This window comes from Anolis sagrei, chromosome 5, assembly GCF_037176765.1.
Source record: "Anolis sagrei isolate rAnoSag1 chromosome 5, rAnoSag1.mat, whole genome shotgun sequence".
NCBI lineage: Eukaryota > Metazoa > Chordata > Lepidosauria > Squamata > Dactyloidae > Anolis > Anolis sagrei.
In genome coordinates this window covers 150852650-150861249 of record NC_090025.1, presented here as the reverse complement: position 1 = coordinate 150861249, position 8600 = coordinate 150852650, and the positions used below count along the sequence as shown (strand labels likewise).

Below are 8600 nucleotides of genomic sequence, written 5' to 3'. Positions count from 1 at the left end.
ACTCTCTTCCTTGCTCTTTCTATTTCCCTCTACCCCAGAGCTGCTGTTACCCATGAGCTGCCCACAAATAGGGATAATAGAATTCTAGAGTTTGAAGGGGTCCCATGGGCCATTCAGTCCAACCCCCTGTCAAGAAGCAGTAAAATCACATTCAAAGCACCTCTTCTTTCTAGTATGCCAACTTCTCAATTTCCAAAAATCAAGAGCAAGAGAGAAAAAGAGACATGGTTGATGCTGGCAAAACATCAGGAGAGAATGCTTCTGGAGCATGGCCATACAGCCCAGAAAACTCACAATAACCCAGTGATTCTGGCCATGAAAAGCCTTTGACAATATATTGAACATCTCTATGTGGAGAAACTGTTCCAAGACATATAGAGGACCTCACAACCTCTGTGGATGCCTGCCACAGATGCAGGTGAAACATGAGAATGCTTCTGGAACAGTTATTTATTTACCTTATTTATATCCCACCTTTCTCTCCCCTGGGGGGGGGGGGGTGACTCAAGGCAGCTTACAATCGCACCTCCACAGTGCCTTAAAACATACAATATCAGTTAAAACATACGTTAAAAATTAAAATATAATAAGTATAATAAAAATACATTTCAATAAATCATGTCATCCAGAGTCATAGTCTAAAGGCTGATCTGTAGTCAAATTGCACATATTCCATACTAACATCCCTGTACTGCTCTATCCCAGAGCCCAGAGCCAAGTTTTGACTCTTACTAAACACTATGAGGGAGGGGGTTGCTCTGATATCACTAGGGAGGGAGTTCCACAACCGAGGGACCACCACTGAGAAGGCCCTGTCATACAGCCTGGAAACATCACAACAATCCAGTGATTCTGGCCATGAAAGACAATAGATTAAACCATGTCTTTGTTTTCTTTCTGCGAGCCAGTAGGGACAGAGTTCCAGAGCCAAGGAGCCACCACTGAGAAGGCCCTTACTCACTTTCTTGCCCTTTCTATTCCTCTCCACCCCATAGCGAGCTGCTCCAGAACGACCCACTCTTCTTCTAATGACAAGCTGGAGGTCTTCTCTTAGCATGCCCAACCTTTCCATTCCCAAAAACCTAGAGAGAGAGCAACTGAGAGTGCTAGAAAGAAGCTGAGTCCTCTTTCCGCATGGCACAACTCTGGCTGTCCAGGAACTGCCCTACCCTCCTATAGGTGTGTGCCAGGCGGGTACATCTCCTCCTGGTGCGCCTAACCTCTCCATTTCCAAAACCAGAAAAGGGCGGCGGGAGGGGGGAGACAGCAGCTTGGGTCCTTTGGCCACAGCATCTTCTCCCCCCAGGGCAAGTACACCGTGCCGCAGTCTCCCCTAGAAAGCCACAGGGTGGGGTTAGGCTGGGGACGGGAAAGGGGGCCTTGGGACCAGGGCTGTGGGCGCCAAGATGCGTGGAGGGGAGGGCTCGCTTTGTTCTCGGCGGAAAGCCTTGGTTCGCCTAGCGCGCCTCTCTTCCAAGGGTGGGGAGGGGGAGCCCCTTATCCTCTTGGTCTTGCCTAGAGGAGGAGGATGGAGGATGGATGGAGAGGCCGGCGTTGCAGGCTGCTCTGCGTCAAGGGAGGTGCGGCTCCCTCCGCCCTGCCTTTCCCCCTCCCTCCCTGCCTCCCTCCCTCGCTCCCTCCCGCCTTTCTCTCCGTCTTTAAACGCCCCTGCATCGGAAGCGCCGCGCACATGTACGTCTCTGTCCTCGCCACCTCCCAGAGCAGTACATAGACACACAAACACACACGCGCGCGAAAACCGCTGCCCCCTCTCCCTCCCCACAAAGCCATTGATCTTTCAGCTGGCCACATTGCGGGGACTGCGGGAGAGAAGAGCGAGTCGCCCAAGCCACGCTGGGCGCCTTTGGACAGAAGGTAAGGCTGGCGGGGTGCGGGTTAGGGGGGCTTCTAGCTCCTGACCTCCCGGGGAGAGGGAAAAGGTAGAGGATCATCGAAAGGGGGAAGCTTGCGAGTTTGCATTTATATATGAGTATGTGTGTGATGGGTGGGGTGCCTGCTTGGACACATCGGAGGCGAGGCAGCCTCGTGGTCGCCTGGACCACGCGCTCTCCAAGGAAAGGCCCCTCCATCCCACGAAAGGGGTCTATCCCAAGACTTGGAGGGGGGGGGGGTGCCTTCCTTCGTGGAAAAGGTGGGCAAGGATTGCCACCCGCTTGTCCGCGGAAGGAGGGGCCCGCGCGCCCGCGGCGTGGATGGAATTGACAAGTGGGTTGGTTGGGAACAAGGCCTGGGTTGGATAGGCAGCCAAATATGGGAGGCAAGGAAGGCCGAATGATCCTATATGGCTATGACAGGCAAGCAGTGCCACCCTACTTAGCAGACATGGCATAGAAAGGGCAATTGGTGGGGGGGGGGGGGGAGGTAAATAGGACTGGAGGGATAAGTTATTTGAGGAGAGGGATGTGGGGTCTTCATCAGCGCAGAAGGTGAGAGAGGCGCAGTGCTGTTGCTTCCTCCTCCTCGCTGGTCCAAAGAATGTGGCCTTCTCCTCTCGTGGTCCAGAGAACGTGGCCGCCTGAGGATGCAGAGAGCATCCTTCCCATTGGGATGCCTCCCCTGACACAGCAGGATGGAGGCATTCCAGGCAAGGAAGGTTTCAGGGAGGGGAAGAGGAAGGTGGAGGGAGGAAATCAGAAACATGTGGGTTAGTAGGATTTGGGGGCAGTCGAGCTGGAGATGCTCTGTGGCGGGTCCCCCTACCCCACGCATGGGCAGGCTTGTCGGATCGGCCTTGGGAGATCCCTCCAGCTCTTTCCAGGAAAGCGAGATCTCTTCCTCAGCGGCTTGTATTCTGAGGGGAGGGTGGAATCTTTCTCCAATGTTGCTCCTTTCTTCTTTTTTTTTCGTGGCATGTTTGCGTATGTAGCAAAGGAGACCAAGAACGTCAGCATTTGACACCCGAATGCTTGGTGGGCATGTTGGTTCCCCTTTTTGTATTGCATCAGAAGCAGAGCATTGCAGAGGCCTCAGTCCCATCACAACCCACGTTCCCAGTAGTTGAGGAGCCAACCCCTGGGGAAAATCCCATTCAGCACGTGAGCCTACTTTAGACCAGTGGTTCTCAACCTGTGGGTCCCCAGGTGTTTTGGCCTACAGCTCCCAGAAATCCCAACTAGTTTACCAGCTGTTAGGATTTCTGGGAGTTGAAAGCCAAAACATCTGGGGACCCACAGGTTAAGAAACACTGCTCTAGAAGATCCAGGCCTTCTACAGGGTAGAATGAATGCAGTTGGACACCACTTCCCATGGCTCAGTGCTATGGAAACCTGGGAGTTGGAGTTTGGTGAGGGCCCAGTGCATTTCTGGTTTTCTGATAAACCAGTTACTCATTGTACAAGGGACCCTTGGTGGCGCAATGGGTTAAACCCTTGTGGCAGCAGGACTGCTGACCAATAGGTCAGTGGTGCAAATCCAGGGAGAGTGGGTTGAGCTCCCTCTGTCAGCTCCAGCTCCCCATGTGGGGACATGTGAGAAGCCCTCTATAAGGATGGTAAAACACCAAACATCCGAGCATTCCCTGGGCAATGTACTTGCAGACAGCCAATTCTCTGATACCAGTAGCGACTTGCAGTTTCTCAAGTCACTCCTGATATAACAAAAATAGACATTCTTATACATTAATTCTGCCCTGTAGATGCACATTTTCCTCTCCCTCCACACGTGTATTGTGATTGTCTCCTTGCTTCTCCTGTTTGGCTAGAATCACAGAGTTGGAAGAGACCTCATGGACCATCCAGTCCAACCCCATTCTGCCAAGTACCAAGAAAACTGCCTTCAAAGCATCCTTGACAGATGGCCTTCCAGTCTGTTTAAATTCCTCCCAAGATGGAGCCTCCACCACACTCCGGGGTGGGGAGTTCCACTGTTGAACAGCTCTCAGAGTTAGGAAGTTCTTCCTAATGTTCAGGTGGAATCTTTCCTGTAGTTTGAAGCCATTGTTCTGCGTCCTGGTCTCCAGGGTGGCAGAAAACAAGCTTTCTCCCTCCTTCCTATGACTTCCCCTCACATATTGATACATGGCCCTCATCATGTCTCCTCTCAGCCTTCTCTTCTGAAGGCTAAACAGGCCCATCTCTTTAAGCCGCTCCTCATAGGGCTTGTTCTCCAGAACCTTGATCATTATAGTCACCCTTCTCTGGACACATTCCAGCCTGTCAACATCTCCCTTAAATTTGCAGTTCCCAGAATTGGACACAATATTCCAGGTGTGGTCTGACATGAAACCGGAGCAGTTTGTTATTTTGGTTTATGTAGTCGAGACTGATCCCCATTGAAAGGAATAGATGCTTCTGGATGTTCACAGAGAATAAGAGATGGGCACCCAAGATGCCCTGCAAATTATTTCCCAAGATTCTAATATTTACAGGGGTGGGAAGAATACCATCACTATCGATCATTATTGTTGATTATTGTGATGTTAGGTCTTAACACAACAAAGCAACCCTTTTCCTAGCTTGCCCACCCCATAACACAAGAAAAGCGGAGAAAGGGATTTTTTTGGGGGGGGGGGGGGTAAAGCAATACAAATGCGTATCAGGCCGGAGATGATCAGCCACAGCCATTCCTCCCCAGCAAAGGCTGGCTGGCAACCTGCGACAAGGACACCTTCCTATCCTGCCTGAATCCCCGCCTGCCGCCTCTTGGAGCCGTGGAGGGGCGGGGCAAGGCTGGCACGCAGTGACGTCACAGTGTTTGGGTGGGTATGTTAATGAGCCGCTCAGCCTGGCGTCTACGGAGCTCTCTCCCCGCTCCCCCCTCCCCCCCCCCCGTGTTCGGAACCTCACCCTTTTCTTATTAGGAAAGAAAGGGAAGACATACAATGGCACTGAGCATCACCTGGGTGTTCAGCCTTTCCTCCCTGGTTCTTTCCAATTGTGGTTAAGGTATTCCTTGCATAGGATTATATGAAAATAATAATTAAAATGGCTTATTGTCCTATTGTCTGAAATGAATTGCAAGCCTTTAATGTATGTATCCAGGATTTATTTGCTGAGATGCAATGCTTTTTAAGGAAGTTCCTCTTTAGGAATCTAGTAAGGATTTTATAGAAAATAGGAGCACAATTATACTGTGCATGTGTGTATACAAAGACATATGAGACTAATGTATTGTCGAAGGCATTCATGGCCGGAATCACTGGGTTGTTGTAGGTTTTTTCGGGCTATATGGCCATGTTCTAGAGGCATTCTCTCCTGACGTTCTGCCTGCATCTATGACAAGCATCCTCAGAGGTAGTGAGGTCACTACCTCACTACCTCTGAGGATGCTTGCCATAGATGCAGGTGAAATGTCAGGAGAGAATGCCTCTAGAACAGGGGTCTTCAAACTAAGGCCCGGGGGCCAAATACGGCCCTAGAAGGTCATTTACCCGGCCCTCGCTCAGGGTCAACCTAAGTCTGAAACGACTTGAAAGCACACAACAACAACAACAGTCCAATCTCATCAGCCAAAAGCAGGCCCACACTTCTCATTGAAATACTTAAAAGTTTATATTTGTTAAAATTGTTCTTTATTTTAATTACTGTATTCTTTTAAAGTGTTTTTTGCACTACAAATAAGATATGTGCAGTGTGCATTGGAATTCATTCATGTCTTTTTCAAATTATAATCCGGCCCTCCAACAGTTTGAGGGAGTGTGACCTGGCCCTCTGTTTAAAAAGTTCGAGGACCCCTGCTCTAGAACATGGCCATATAGCCTGAAAAAAACCTACAACAATCCACATATGAGACTGCATCATGCATTGACTCTCTTTCTCCCCATTTTCTTAGCAATACAGAATACACATGTATTAGGACTTTAACAATGCAATACATATCCACACAGGAGTGAATTCCATTACAATTGAGTTTGGATACTAAATACTGTACTGAACACCTATGGAGCCCCTGTGGTGTAGTGGTTAAAGCACTGAGCTGGTGAACTTGTTGACCAAAAGGTTGCAGGTTTGAATCCAGGGAGCAGTGTGAGCCTCAGCTTCTGCCAACCAAGTAGTTCAAAAATATGCAAATGTGAGTAGATCAATAGATACCACTCTGGCGCTGGCCACATGATCTTGGAGGTGTCTATGGACAATGCCTGCTCTTCAGCTTAGAAATGGAAATGAGTACCAAACCCCAGAGTCGGACCCAACTGGACTTAATGTAAGGGGAAAACCATTACCTTTTACTGAACACATTGACTCTTGTTTATAAGTAGTTGTATACAGGATCACATTGTTTTTCTTTGATTCAAGCAAGGAGAGGGATGTCTGCCTTTTCCTCCATCTTCAGCTCTTCCTGAACTATATCCTACATGGATCCCCAAGTTCCTAGATTTTAGTGGGGGATGTAGAGGGGAAGAGCCCAAGCTTGAATGTATACTCTGCTTCATGCGCAGAAGGGATGTTTAGATTCACATACGCGTTTTAATAAAGCAAGTAGATCAGTGGTCCTCAACCTTCCTTATGCTGCGACCCCATTAGGAATGTAAATATCTGATATGCAGGATGTATTTTTATTCACTGGATCAAATTTGGTGCAAATACCCAATACACCCACATTTGAATACTGGTGGGGTTGGGGGGGGGATTCATTTTGTCATTTGGGAGTTGTAGTTGCTGAGATTTATAGTTAAACTACAATCAAAGAGCATTCTGAACTCCACCAACAATTGAATTATACTGGAAGGGTTTGGTGGGCATTGACCTTGAGTTTTGGAGTTGTAGTTCTCCTACATTCAGAGAGCACTGTGGACTCAAACAATGATGGATCTGGACCAAACTTGGCACAAATACTCAATATGCCCAAATGTCATCACTGGTGGAGTTTTGGGAAAATAGACCCTAACATTTCAGAGTTGTAGTTCTGGGATTTATAGTTCACCTACAATGAAAGAGCATTCTAAATCCCACCAATGATAGAATTGGGTCAAACTTCTCACACAGAACCCCCATGACCAATGGAAAACACTATGTTTTCTGGTGGTCTTTGGTGACCCCTCTGACACCCCCTCGTGACCTCCCCCCAGGGCTCCCGACCCCTAGGTTGATAAACACTGTCCCACATGTATCCCCAAGTTCCTAGATTTTAATGAGGGGATGTGGAGGGGAAAAGCCCAAGCTTGAAGGTGTACTCTACTTCATTCACAGAAGGGATGTCTAGATTCACATATGCATTTTAATAAAGTAAGTAGATGGAAAGAAATACTGTTTGTTTCTCTTCAAATGATAAATATATTTTATTACCATTGCATTCAAGGTCATATCATGAAATGTTTGAAGTAGTATTTTGGGCTGGGATATTAGACTGGGCTGTAAGATGTATATGTCAAAAGAAGACAAAGTAAGCAGGCAATTTGAATTGTGTTCCTTCTCTACAGGATTTAAATTTGAAAGCTGCTCACAGGAGGCAGCTATTGCATCAGTTCTTCTGCTATGACTGGGCACTAAGATTTGCTTGGGTTTCCCCCTCCCCCTTCCTTCTAGTGTAAAAAGAAATCAGCTATACTATGCAAAAATAACACAAAATTGCATCAGCACTCTACTGTATATACTTGCTGATGCATATCTATGCAAATTAGTCCAGCAGCTTCATTGTATCAATAGTCTGAATCAAAAGGAAATCTGATTGCTGTGTGACCCTTTAAGATCTGTCAAGTTTCTATTTCCTTGTAATTATCTTCAATTCAAATTATAGTGGTTGAGCACTGTAATTATCTGGAATACCTGGAAGAAGTTTTGTACACACCCGGATTCTTTTGAGTCTGAAGTTGAGTTGAACATTTAGGGAATAACTTTAAATGATTTTATTCTCGCAGGCAAAACTACAGATGCAGCAGCAAACACAAAAATCTTTGAGCAGTTCAAGCAAATCCAAGTTTCTTTTTTTCAGAATAAAGCTGACCTCTTTCACACACAGAGGCAAATCCTTTTGTGTCAGATTTTCCCACTATCTTCATCCCCTAGAAGTGACAAAATATCAGGAAGATTAATATTTTATGGTAGAAATAATCACTGCAAGAAGCCACTGGAATAGGATATTTCTGGGAGAGAATGTTAGCTTGAAATGTTTACCTGTTTTGACTTATAAACAAATTCAACTTAAGAACACACCTACAGAACCTATCTTACTCGTAACTTGGGGACTGCCTGTATATTTGTCAGAGCTAAGTCATTAGATCAATTCTTCTCAACCTTTAGTCTTCTAGACAATTTGAATTTCAGTTTCCAAAAGACCTAGCTAGTACAGTGAAAGTTCAGGAATTCTGAGAATGATTTTCAAACAACTGTAGGAGGTTGAGAGAAGCTGCTCTAGATTGAAGGCATGGCACTGCTTTACAACCTGCGTAGATTTTTGGCTACCATAGAATCATAGAGTTAGAAGAGACTTTCTGGGTCATCCAGTCCAACATCCTGCCAAGAAGCAGGAAAATTGCATTTAAATTACCCTCGACAGATGGCTATCAAGCCTCTGCTTAAAAGCCTCCAGAGAAGGAGCCTCCACCACACTCCGGGGCAGAGAGTTCCACTGCAGCACAGCTCTCACCATTAGGTAGCTCTTCCTAATGTTCAGGTGGAATCTCCTTTCCTGTAGTTTGAAAC

At 47.0% G+C, this 8600-nt stretch overlaps 1 protein-coding gene across 1 annotated transcript in view; it reads left to right on the top strand.

The window, feature by feature from the left end:
- The first annotated feature begins 1562 nt into the window (after positions 1-1562).
- The window catches only part of SLC6A15 (solute carrier family 6 member 15), a 52057-nt gene continuing 45019 nt past the window's right edge, over positions 1563-8600 (top strand). The window contains exon 1 of the mRNA XM_060777374.2: positions 1563-1875. The gene's annotated coding sequence lies outside the window, so the exon portion shown is untranslated. The remainder of the gene's footprint in view (positions 1876-8600) is intronic.